The sequence below is a fragment of the Geotrypetes seraphini genome, chromosome 1, assembly GCF_902459505.1.
Source record: "Geotrypetes seraphini chromosome 1, aGeoSer1.1, whole genome shotgun sequence".
NCBI lineage: Eukaryota > Metazoa > Chordata > Amphibia > Gymnophiona > Dermophiidae > Geotrypetes > Geotrypetes seraphini.
In genome coordinates, this window is record NC_047084.1 from 394,053,795 (window position 1) to 394,067,586 (window position 13,792).

Consider the following 13,792-nt stretch of genomic DNA (forward strand, 5'->3'; position numbering starts at 1 on the left):
GGCCATCATTCCTCCCCTCAAGAGTCACTTGTGGAATTTGATCTCCTATGTACTGTACATTGGTATTAGATCCCTAATATGTGTCAAATTTAGGCTAAAAACTTGTATTTAAAAAAAACTTGTACTGTAACTTTGGCAAATTGTAAACTGTTAACACTATATGTCAACCTGTAACCCGTTCTGAGCTCTTTGAGGAGAATGGGATAGAAAATGAAATAAATAAATTTATTTATATTCCACATATCCTACAATTCTATGTGGATTACAAATTATTCAGGTACTCAAGCATTTTTCCCTATCTGTCCAGGTGGGCTCACACTCTATCTAATGTAAATAAATACTAGAAAGCGGTCAAGCAAGGGTAGTTGAAAATAGAGAGCCAGAAGGATGGATGCAGGAGTAAGGAGGAGTAAAGACAACTTATGTTAAATGAATATTGGAGAAGGAGGTAGGTGAACAGATGTTGGGAAGGTGAAAAGGAAATATGAATAAAGAGTGCTAGACATGGAGAATGGCAGGGGCAACGGAGACAGAGGCAGAAGTTTATGGAGAAGGTCAGAGATGGATAGACAGGTTTTTGAATGAAGTGAGAGAGGGTAGAAATGGGGAAGATAAAAGGGAAATGGAATCCTGGATTAAGGGTAAAACATGTAGTGGCCCCCCTCATTAGATGGGACTGTGGGTTACTCCAGAAGTGGGTACTGTCACCAACACTTCTCAGCACAGAGATATCGTGTGACAAACACTGGGATTCTGGCGTGTCCCCTTTAACCAGGGGTATCTTCAGGACTTTTCGGTTGGCCCTAGGCGCTGCCTAGGCCTGGGACCGAAAAGGTAAGTATGGGTTCCCAAAACACCACCACTCAGATCAAATTCTTCAAGCAAGAATAAGGTGTTTATTCTGACCTCAGCGGTCAAAAGGGTGCAACACAAAGCAAAGTCACTGTAGTATTTCATTCAAAATAAAGTCAATTGCAAAAATAAAGATATACCAAAACAGAAATCTCATACAGATGGTTTTTCTTGAGATCTTGTACTCTGATTCAGAAATGCACTTTATACTGGTGTTCAAACACAATTCAAATTTTTTCCAGCAATATTTGTTAGAAGCATGAAACAGATAATTTCAGCAGTCAGGCAAAGTTTAGAACAAAACCTTGCCACAGCTCTGCAAACAGCCCAGCGTTTCTTCAGCCACCTCATGGAAGGCAAAAACAGCTGAGGGAGATAAGCTAATTAGCTTCCCCAGGAACGGGAGCCACAGCAGGATTTTCACAGTTCCAAAAATAAACTTAAATATTCAACCTTTAGGTTCTTTTGCTCAAACTTGGCTTTAAGTAAATCCAGTAGTCAGTATTCAGGTAAGTATTGTACTTAAACCAAAAATCATAATAAAGCCCAAACACATAGCAAATTCTTCAGGCTTTTCTTGCACAGAAAGAAAGCACAAGAAAAAAGAAAAAACAAACAAACACTAATTGCTTCATAGTTACTCACTTCCTTTCATTCAATGTCCATGCATTCTGTCTGGCTCTCTATCATAGGACCAGCAACTTGTACCTCCATGCTTTCCACACAATCAGGAATCTGGAAGTTTGAGGTGGGGAGGATTTCTTCCACCTCCTGCATGGGCCAATCTGGAACTTCTGGCTCTGCTGCCTGGCTCCACGATAGAGAGTTGCGCGGGGACAGAAATCCCACCCGTCCCTACCAAAGTCTCACCCGTCCCCGTGAGGAATCCCACCCGTCCCCGTGAGGAATCCCCTCCGTCCCCGCCCGTCCCTATAAACTTCAGAAATAGTTATTTCATTTAATTATGCTACGGAATTAAAGGCTCTGGTAGAAACCCATTTACAAATAAGCAAAAAGACTTTATTAATTTGGAAATATTAATTGGGAAGAATACATACTTTGTAAACGGGTTTCTACCAGAGCCTCTTGTTTGTAAATTTTTATCAACACAACTAATATACTACTTTATCCTGAAGCAAAAAAAAAAGAAATAGAATTCTTTTTCTACCTTTATTGCCTAGTTTCTGCTTTCCTCATGTTCTCATTCAGTTCCTTCCATCCACTGTCTCTCTTCCTACTGCATCTTCCATTTGCTCTGTTACTGTGCCTCTCCCTTTCTCCCCCCTTCCAAATTGGTCTGGCACCCATCTTCTTCCCTCCACTCCCCCCATAGTCTGGCATCTCTGTCTTCTTCCCTGCCAGCGTCTTCTCCCCACTCTCTCTTCCCCATTTCCTTTCAGTGTCCTTCTCCCCCCCATCTTCCCCATGTCCTGTCAGCGTCCTTCTCCTCCCTCTGTCTTCCCCATGTCCTTTCAGTGTCCTTCTCCCCCCTCTGTCTTCCCCATGGCCTTTCAGTGTCCTTCTCCCCCCTCTGTCTTCCCCATGTCCTTTCAGCGTTCTTCTCCCTCTCTGTCTTCCCCATGGCCTTTCAGCGTCCTTCTCCACCCCCCCCCCCCCGTCTTCCCCATGGCCTTTCAGCATCCTTCTCCACCCCTTTGTCTTCCCCATGTGCTTTCAGCGTCCTTCCCCCCCCCATCTTCCCCATGTCCTGTCAGCATCCTTCTCCCCCTTGTCTTCCACAAATGCTTTCAGTGTCCTTCCCCCCCGTCTTCCCCATGGCCTTTCAGCGTCCTTCTCCACCCCTTTGTCTTCCCCAGTGCTTTCAGCGTCCTTCTCCCCCCTCCTTTTCTCCCACCCTGGGTGCAGCACAGCCGGCCAGGTCCCCTTACTTTTGTGGTGCTTCCCCGACCGACCGACCGACCGACAACAGCCCCGGTCTGACAAACCTCCCTGCCCTTAACCGCAAATCTAAATTTCCTTCTTACAGCTGCTGTAAGAAGGTAATTTAGATTCGCGGTTAAGGGCAGGGAGGTTTGTCGGACCAGGGCTGTTGTCGGTTGGTCGGGGAAGCGCCATAAAAGTAAGGGGACCTGGTCGGCTGTGCTGCACCCAGGGCGGGGCGGACTGCCCCCCTCCCTTGGTAGCCACTCGAGCCGCGAGGCTACTCCTCCTTACCTACCCTGCCTGCAGCACAGAGCCGAACGGAAGTCTTCCGACGTCAGCGCTGACGTCGGGAAGACTTCCGTTCGGCTCTGTGCTGCAAGTAGAGCAGGTAGGGAGAAAAGCCGCGCGACTTAGTACATCCAGCCCCGCAGGAACCCTGCTACCCTCGGAAGCGTCCCCACGGGATCCCCGTGATCCGATGGGGGAACCCGCGGGATGCCCACGGGATTCCCATCATCCCCGTTCCCGTGCAGCTCTCTACTCCACGGCTCCTGCCCTGCCTTGGGCTGTGGGAGTGACTCACCCTGGTCACTCACCCCTCCCTTTGTTGCTTGCAACAGTGTGCTCTTAAGCAGCTTAGAGCCAATCCCCTTCAGCCTGTAGCGGGGAATGGTCTTTGGTTCTAAAACAGCTTTTCTCTGCCTGGGTTTATTCAATGCAGCTACATTCCTTGTGGCTTCTCTAGCTGCCCTATAGCCCGGAGGCTGCTGTTGCCAGTCTGTCTGCCTCTGTTCCATACTATTATCATTCTGAATATAGGGGCAAGAGAGGTCAGCCTCAAGTTGACCGCCAGAATCAACCTGGTCAGCTCTTCTGCACCGGATCTTACCAGAGTCAAAACTAGAGCTGGTGCTGGGTTTGTCACAGTACATAATCAATTAATAGTGTCTAAAACCCCAAATCCCCTTCAACCTCTTAAATTTGCATAAGACATACAGACCTTAATGGGATTAATATCTTTATGATGAAAAAAATAATAACAACCACTAAGGATACTAGAAGAAAGGATACTGGAGGCAATAGGTGTCTTTAAAGAAAAGAACAACTATTAATGGGCATTCCAGCAGTCGATAAGTAAGTACAAGAAAAGAATAATAAAAATGGTCAGACAAACTGTCCAGAGAAATAAGGTAATATACTATAGTTGCAAAAATGATCAAATAATTTAATTCAAAGCTGCAGGTTTCTTTGGAATAGTATCTCCTACATCCAACTCTCACTCCATCATGCTCTCTTACTCACCGTATGTGCACTGTAATATATTCTTCTTTTATTTATTTATTTATAATCTTTTACAAGTTGAAAATACATCACTTGAAAGGAAATAAAATAATCTAATAAAGGTAATAACCAATATAATATACAAAGCTGAAAACCAAGAGCAACAGTCCACAATAGTGATGTAGGCAGATTTATGGGTATAACTAATTAGTGCAACATAAACAAGTCACATGCAACTCTCGTTTCTAGGATATCCCATAACTGCACCCAAGGATTCGGATTTTTGCCAACTTATACGAAAACAGAGACCAAAACTATATGAAATATTTTATTATAGATATAAAAATATAATTCACAAGCCAGCAGTAAATAATAACTAATTATTGTTCACAATATATCTGAATACATACATATATATCAGCACACAATTATTACACAGTAATCACTAAGTAAATTAGTAAATATGACTAATTCTTACACACGGTATAATTCCTTACAATATTAAGTCCTGATAATAGCAGCAATCTATTATAGCTTATCACCAAGGGGACCTAACATTCCTATCCATAACCAATACAATTCTATCTAGCCCAGCTGAATGAAGAGATAGTTCCTTTTCTCACCCTTTAGATTATGCCTTAGTCGATCTGGGAGATAGAATTCTTCTGTTTCCTCAGTGTAGCAGATGATAGAACTTCTTCTGGTCAGAAAAGTCCATTTGTCACAGGAAGAGCTGTAATATATTTTAGCTAGAGTTCCTTTTGCGATAAAAAACATATCTGTTTAAAAGACAGTTCTGCGTCTTCACTCTCGACCAAGAGCAGGTCACAAGAGGTAACTTTTATCAGTTCTTACTGTTACGGTGGTGTACAGATAAACCTAAGTTTAGATCCGAGCTCCCTCACATCCAAACATAGTCTAATTCTCCTCAAACACCTTTCTCCTTAGGTCGTGTCAGATGATCCTCCAGGATCAATCCAAGCAGAACAGCAAGAATGAATAGTCTTTTCTTGTGCAGGGGCCTTGGATTAGAGAATGACACGGGGAGCGATCCCCGCAGGCAGCTGCGGCGTGGCTGCGGTTTGGCTGCGGGTTATGGAGACTCCAAAGCCAAATCACCGCAGACACGGGGACAAAAGTTTTCACCGCCCGCAAAAACGGTGAAAAGATTTGTCCCCGCAGGCCAATGTGCCCCCTTCTAGGAACCGCTATTTACCTGTGTTTCACCGTGCTCCTCTTTTGTCAGATCAACCCTTCCTGCCAATAGAACCCGCCCCCCCCCCCCCGACGATCGCCGGCAGGAAGGTGCTCAGCCCTTCATGCCGACAGAACCAGCCCTCCCCAACGATCGCGGCAGGAGGGTACCCATCCCCTCCTGCCTACCCCAACAGCCCCCCCGACGATCGCAGCAGGAGGATATCCAACCCCTCCTGCCAGCTCCCCAACAGCCCCCCTATGATCACTGGTAGGAGGGTGCCCAACCCCTCCTGCCGACCCCCCCAACGGCCCCCTATATCGCCAATAGGAGGGTGCCCAACCCCTCCTGCCGGACCCTCCCCCAACAAACCCCGCCATCCCGAAACACCACCCTTAGTCTTACTTTCCAAGTTGGACCGGACAGCTCCTCGCTCGTCTGGCCAGCAGGCCTGCCTCCGTCCAAATGAGGCGGGCCCGCCCCTCCCCTCCCCTGCCTAACCCACAGGATCCTAGGGCCTGATTGGCCCAAGCACCTAAGGCCCCTCCTATAGCGGGAGTGGCTTTAGGTGCCTAGACCAATCAGGCCCTAGGATCCTGTGGGTTGGGCAGGGTAGGGGCGGGCCCGCCTCATTTGGACGGAGGCAAGCCTGCTGGCCATACGTGTGAGGAGCCGTCCGGTCCAACTTGGAAAGTAAGACTAAGGGGGTTCCGGGGTGGGAGGGTTCGTTGGGGGGGGTCCAGCAGGAGGGGTTGGGTACCCTCCTGCCAGCGATCTTAGGGGAGGCCATTGGGAGGACCGGCAGGAGGGGTTGGGTACCCTTCTGCTGCGATTGTCGGGAGGGCCGTTGGGGGGGTCTACAGGAGGGGTTGGGTGCCCTCCTGCCGTGATCGCTGGGGGGAGGGGAGACTTGCAGCCGTAGCCGCGGTCACTATGCTAATCACGGCAGGGAGATCTTTGCCGCGATTAGGTACAGCGGCCGCGTCTACTTACCATGTAGGTTAACATTGTTAGCATTTAAAGTACATGTCGTGTTTGTTTTTGCATTGCTAGCCCCAGGGGTGGTGGAAGATTAGTGATTGAAAAATTGTATGAAAAATAACTATTTTAAATTTAGTGATCAAAATGTGTCAGTTTTGAGAATTTATATTAATTAATTTTTTCTCTGCGTGTTTTGTTTTTGTATAGTTATTAACTAATATTTAACTAAGTTTTAAAGTTTTAAAGAATGTTTCCTTTATACGTAAATAAAGAAAAGTATATAAAATCGTACCCGTTTGAGGCTTTTATGTATGCAGCGGTGACGGTGACGGGGCGGTGAATGGGGTTGCAGTGGCGGTGACGGGGCGGTGAATGGGGTGGCAGTGGCGGTGACGGGGCGGTGAAGGGAATGGCGGTGACGGGGCGGTGCAGAGGATGGTGAGACGGGGACGGGGCGGTGACGGGGACCAATTTTTTCACCGTGTCATTCTCTACCTTGGATGATAAGCACAGAACATAGATCATAACATAGTTCATAACTCCTCCAGGTTCACAGAAGCTGGGCATGTATGAATAGGCAGATGTCCTTGACTGGAAACACACAGTTCTTGTAAACACATCCAGAATGCATCAGGCAACAACGATGGTTCATGCAGGAAAGATGGTTCAGGCTTGTTTGATATGAGTGAGGCATAATCTTAGGTGTGAGGCAGGAATCACCCCTACAATGAGAAAGAAGAAATCAGTCACTTTCAAGGGAAGTTGAATTTTAAGGAAGAACTATAACAAAATTATAGAGCACAGTTGGATTACTTATATGGCCTGGTTAGCAATTTCAATGGAAGTCTCTGGAATTCTTGTAGTCGCTTTCCCTTCAAAAAAAAATTGCAACTGATCCAGGTTCATAAAAAATATATCTGTCAGCTTGATATGTAATGCAATATTTGCAGGGAAAACGTAACTGGAAAGGTCGCTCCTAAGTTTAGAACAGACTGACGATAAATCAGGAATTTCTTACGCCTGACTTGCATCCACTTAGATACATCTGGAAAAACTGAGATTTTGAATCCATGAAATTCAACATTATCAGTCCTGTAGAATAGACGAAGCACTGCCTCTTTGTTTTGAAGAAAAACAAAAGTTACCAATAAAGTGGCCCTAGCTGTAATTTCAACCTGAGACAATTCCAACCAGGGCCGGATTAATCAATAGGCCCAGTAGGCACGTGCCTAGGGCCCGAAACTGTGAGGGGGGCCCACTGAAGGAGGACGACTCGCCTTGCCATTTTTTTTTAAACAGCAACGGCCCCCCTCCCGGCATCAACGCTAACGGGCCCCCCCAATCGACGGCAATGCGGCTGGCTCTGTTACAGGAGGGTCCTGTAATGACTGCGTCTGCCAGTCCATCCCCCTCTGATGTCACTTACTTGCTCCGGAAGAAGTGACATCAGAGGGGGATGGACCGGCAGATGCAGTCATCATGGGACCTTCCTGTAACAGATCCAGCCGCGTTTCCGTTGATGCGGGGGGAGGCCCATTGCCATTGATGCGGGGGGAAGGCCCATTGATGCGGGGGGAAGGCCCGTTGCCGTAGATGCGGGGGGAAGGCCCGTTGCCGTTGATGTGAGGAAAGGCCCGTTGCCGTTGATGCGAGGGGTAACCCGTTGCCATCTGCTGTTCTAATTCTGCTTTCGGGTTGGTATGGAAGGGTTGTGAGAAGGATTTACTTATCAATACAACCACCGACATGTAAAATAAAGGAGGGGGGTCTAGCTGTAATCTACTGCTCTACGATATTGGCTGATTTTGAATTTTCTTCAAACAAGAGCAGCCCTTTGGAATATTTGGAGGTTAGATTTAAAGCCTCCCTTCCATCGGATTATTTACTACTGTATCTCCCCCCTCCTGTTAACATTTTAACACTAACCCGTTTGCAATCTGCCATCTTGGACTTTTGTGTCTCCTCTGCTAATCACGTCATTTTAGGTAGTTTTAATATTCACTTCGACGATACCGGCAATGACTTTACGTCAGAAGTTCTTACTTTTTTTAAATGACTTGGACCTTTCACCTTTAATAATCAGTTCTACCCATATTGCTGGTCACACCCTAGATATGATGCTTACCCAAGCATCCCATAGAAATAACTTTCAAATAGCAGCCACTATACAAGTTCCATGGTCGGATCTTTTTATTGTTTCCTTTCAACAACAAACCCTAAATTATCACTTCAATTTAAAACCTAAAACAATTACCACTAGGAACTATAATAAGTTAGAAGCTGCAGACATCTTATCTAACTTCAAACTTACTTTAGAACAACTGTCCCATCCTATTGTTGACGATAGAATGTCAGTATGGAACCAGTCCATTGCTCAACTCTTAGATTCCATAGCACCAGCAACCACTCTTACGTTTTCTCCCCGTAAACAAAAAAATCCATGGTATTCAGCAAATCTGAATCTATTAAAAAAAACAACTACGCTCCCTCGAACGAAAATGGAGGCACAATAAAACACTCATCAATCTTAATAAATTTAAGGAACATGCTGCATATTATAGATCTATAATTAACAGAACCAAGAAAGAATATTATACTAAACAAATTAAGAAGGCTAAAAATTCCTCTACTTTATATGCAATAGTTAAATCTCTAACAACAAAGAAAAAAGAAATGAACAAATCCAATCTCTCACCATCAACACAAGCCCTTGCCACTTACTTCATTCATAAAGTACAGAAAATTAGAGACACTTTTTTGCCTACTTCTATTTCTAGCCACTCGGAAGATCATGCGGATTTAAATACCTCTAGTAATCTGTCCTTTTCAAAATGCTCTTGGGAAAAGTTAATCATCCATTAAAGAAATCTGTTAACGGTCTTCAGATTTTTCCAAATTCTATTCATGAGAAAATTTATCATTCTTTACAAAAATCTTTTAATGGTCCCCATATTTTTTGAAATTTATTCATATATCCTTTATGTGTTGCAATAGCGAGTTCCATTTTATATATATGGCATACAGAATTCCACCAGAACATATTTTCCCAAGATAAGATATTTGAATAGAGGGGAATGGGGTGGGCTTTTAATTCTGATTATTATATATTAATTTAATATTTGAATGAATTTACAATAAAATTGATTTATGTATTAATGATTGGGAGGGAGGGAGGGAAAGGGGATTATTATATCCAATAAGAATTATATAAATTTTGATTTCTTGCATAATATTATAACTTTATATAATATTAAATTTCTAATGAAATGTTAAATTTGATATTAGTATATGAGTTAATCAAGTGTGTATATTCAAATTTCTAATGAGTTTATTGAAACACTTGTTGTAACATAAGAAAATGAATAAAGATTTATAAACAAAATGCTCCCATTTTACTCTTCCTACTTTGGAGGTAATTCAAAGATGCATTAATTCCCTCAACATAAAAGGTACTAATGCAGAGGTCATTCCTCCTTTCCTTTTAAAATGATTTTTTTTCCATTTTTGGCCCCTACATCAAAGATTTGGTTAATTCCAGTTTATCATTAGGTTCTTTGCCCAAGACCTGGAAACAATCGATCATTTATCCAATCATCAATGATCAAAAAATTAGCATGCAGGACATGTCAAATTACCGTCCTATAGCAAACATACCATTTATGGCAAAACTTACCGAAAAAATAGTTTTTCATCAAATCTCTGAATTCGTTGAAAAAACAAAAGTACTTCACCCTAACCAAACCTGTTTTCGCCATTACCATTCTACAGAACTTTCCCTGTTAGGACTTACTACTAAAATACTTTACCATCTTGATCATCACCAGTCAGTACTGCTTATCTCCTTAGACCTCTTCTCTGCTGTCGATACCATCGACCATAACCTGTTACTAACGCAACTTCATGAAATCGGTATATCTGACCAGGTTATGGACTGGTTCGTTTCTTACTTTTCAGACAGATCATCCAAGGTTATGTTCAATGGCGCATCGTCTGAACCTTTTACCACCAAACACGGAATCCCACAAGGTTCCATTCTGTTACCATTGCTTTTTAACTTCTTTATGTTACCCCTTTTGATGGTGGGCCAATCTATTGGCTTTACTACGTTTGCTTATGCTGATGATGTACAATTAATCGATCCCATTGAGGAGGTTGTATCCATAAACCATAAATTAGAAAAAATTAAAACATGGTTAGACTCAAACTATCTCTTAACATCGACAAATCAAAACTTATGATTTTCCCTTTCAAAGAAGGAATAACGCTTCAGGCTCCCCTGAAGTTTGAATCGCTCCCCATCAAAGTCATCCCTACTCTAAAACTGTTAGGGGTCACTTTTGACAGTAAATTTTCTTATCACAACCACATTAGCATGGTTGTTCAGAAATGTTTTTATCGTCTTAGAATGATATGTTCTCTTGCAAAAGTACTAGATCCAGCTTCTTTGAATACATTGATCCATTCTTTAGTAATTTCTTGCATAGACTACTGCAATGCCCTTTACAAAGCCATTACAAAAAAGGAAATTAGATGGCTTCAGATTGTGCAAAACAAAACTATCAAGATCATTTGTGGCACTAAGAAATATGATCATGTCTCACCTCTCCTATTCAGTGCACATTGGTTACCCGTGGAACATAGAATTAGTTATAAAATCTTACTTATAACCTTTACAACAAGACTAAATAATCAACCGGAGTTTATTAAGACTTAATTTCTTATAATTCTCTAAAATCGCTTTGTTCAGTGTCACAAAATCTTCTCGTCATACCTTCATTAAAATTAATCAACACGTTGCGTTCCAATAACCTTGCTGTCACTACTCCTATTCTCTGGAATTCACTGCCTAATCATTTGCGCAGTGAATCCGAAATAAAACAATTCAAATAAAAATTAAAAACATTTTTGTTCCAGGAAGCCTTTGGACGATAACTGTCCTTTTAAGGACAAAAACAAACAAATTTTATTGCTTTTTATCCTTACCTATTGTATTTTCCTTTTTTGTTTCGCTTTCTCTTTTACGATTGTAGTTCTACCCTTTTTCCCTATAGTTTGAAGTAAGTCCATCTGTTATATTATGTGTTTTATTAAGTTGTTTTGGTTTTATCTAGTATCCCCTGACTTTTAATGTTTTTATGTAAAATTTTATATTGTACACCGCTTAGAAATTTGATTAAGTAGTTTAAATTTTTTTTTAATGAACTTGAAACTTGATAAACTTGGTGGAGAAGAGAAAAGGGGCAGGGTGGTATGGAAGGGTTGTGAGAAGGATGGTATGGAAGGGTTGTGGAGGGAGAGAAAGGGGGCAGATGCTGATGGAATTGGTGTGCAGGGAAAGGGGAGAGAGACATAAGGGGGAAGGATACTGGATGGGTTGGAGGGAAAGAAAGGGGGAAGATGCTGATGGAAGTGGGGGGAAGGGAGAAGAGAGAGTGAAATGCCAGACCATGGGGGATGTGGGAGAGGGAAGGGAAGGAGAGGAGAGGAGAGAGATGCCAGACCAGTGGAGAAGGGAAGGGAAGAAGATGGATGCCACACCAATGGGGAGGAGGGAGAAAGAGATGGAAGGGAGAGGCAGACAATTTCTGGAAGAGGCATAGAAAGAAGGCAGATGCCATATGGAAGAGGCAGAGAGAGGGCAGACAGTGGATGGAAGGAAGAGAATGATGAGAAGATGAGGAAAGCAGAAACCAGACAACAAAGGTAGAAAAAAAATTTCTATTTGTTTTATTTATTTATTTTTGTATTAGGATAAGGTATTAATGTAGCTGTATTGATAATCGTTTATTAATAGAAAATGGAAATAAGATGATACTTTTTATTGAACTAATTTTATTACATTTTTTACTAATTCAGAGACCTTAATGCCTTTCCTCAGGTCAGGACAGGGATACTGTAACAGCAGTATAGTTTACTGATCTGAAGAAAGAGGTTTTAACCTCTGACAGCTAAGTGAGAAATGTATTAGTCCAATAAAATGATGGGCACTAGATTTTCTTCCCGCCATGCCCCATGCCTCCTACCCATATGCAAAATATAAATTGGTGGGCTTCCCAAAGCCCTGCCAGTTGAAGATCTCTTCATCTAGGAAGGAAGGGGAGATTTGTTCAGAGATGTTTGGAGGTTGCATAGAAGAAAAACTGTACACTGGTATGGTAATATTTGTTGTTTGTTTTGAATTTTAAAATAAAAGAAATAAAGTGGAAATAAAGAAGTAAATAAGGAAATGGGTAAATACATGGGGCGGGGCATGGTGGGGGCAGGGGGCTCAGTGTACTTGTGTGCCTAGGGTAGAGGTCTGCACAGGAACGGGGATCGCGGGACTCCCACGGGGACGGAAATAGGATTCGATTTACCTAAATTTGGCGATGCAGCTGAGAGACAAGTCCAGCACCATGGCGGAAACAGCCATGCTGAGCAGTGAGCTCAGCACGTACACAGCTGAAAGCCTTGCTTGCTGATTGGTCCAGCGGCACAGCAGGGCGGGATCCGCAAGCAAGGCGCTCAGCTATGTACGTACTGCCTGTTTGCTCTATGGCTGCAGATCTCCTTGCCCTCATGCACAGGCAAAAGCACTCCAGGACATGGTCTTCTTACACCAAACAGTATGGAGGCCTCAGCAATGCCGACTGCAACCAGGACTACTTTTTTCATGTTGTCGATCCTTGATGCCATCTGGGGCACCAGACCTCCCTCACACAAAGGCCGGGAATGCAGAGTTGGTTCCGTTCTCAGTAGGGGATGCCTCGGTAGGCCGGACTGCATCACGGCACCGGCTCACCGCTCAGCCACTGGGAACCCAGATTCAGTCCTGTTCTGGGTGGTAGCAGGGACCTGGCTGCACCACAATACTGGCTTATAGAAGGCACAATGGACTGGGGAGGGACTAGCCACGTGCGGCACCATTTAGACCCATGACTAGCACGGCTATTCTGATGCTGATCTGAGGTCCCTTTCTCTCCAGCATCTTCCCTCTCCTCCATTTCCATCCAGCATCTGCCCTCTCTCTATTTCTCCTTTCCAATTTCTATCCAGCATCTGCCCCTCCCCCTCTTTCCATCCAGCATCTGCCCCTCTTTCTCCTGGTCTTAGGGAGGTAGTGAGGTACAGATCATATGGAAGAGAAAGATGAGAATGAGAAATGTGGTGGAAAGGGAAAGTGGGACAGATTGAAAGGGTTGCAAGAGGGAGGAATTTTGGACATAGTGGTGAAGGGAATGGAGGGAGAGATGTGGCATGGTGCTGGAGAGGGGTGATAGAACAGAAGGAGAAATGTTGAGCATGGGGCTGGTGGGCAGGTACAAAAGATGAGAAAGGGATAAATGCTGGACCATGGTAGGAGGAACCAATGGACAGCAACAGAAGAATTTACAGAAGATGGAAAGCGGAAAAAAGAAACTGGGCCATCTTGATGGAAAAATAAGTTTCCAGACAACAAAGGTAAAAAACAGAATTTATTGACTAAAATATGTTAGCTTTGGGAAATGTATATAGCAGATGACTTTGTATTGTGTTCAAAAGAAAAGGAAATGCATTTCTGGTTTTATTTCTACAGTGTTGAAGTAATTGCTGGCCCTTGCTGTGGCTAGGGATCCCCAA

At 43.5% G+C, this 13,792-nt stretch overlaps 1 protein-coding gene across 9 annotated transcripts in view; it reads left to right on the top strand.

Annotated features, from left to right (window-relative positions):
• The window catches only part of LOC117347156 (stimulated by retinoic acid gene 6 protein-like), a 422,585-nt gene that overhangs the window by 107,687 nt on the left and 301,106 nt on the right, over positions 1–13,792 (top strand). The gene's annotated exons all lie outside the window — the stretch shown is intronic.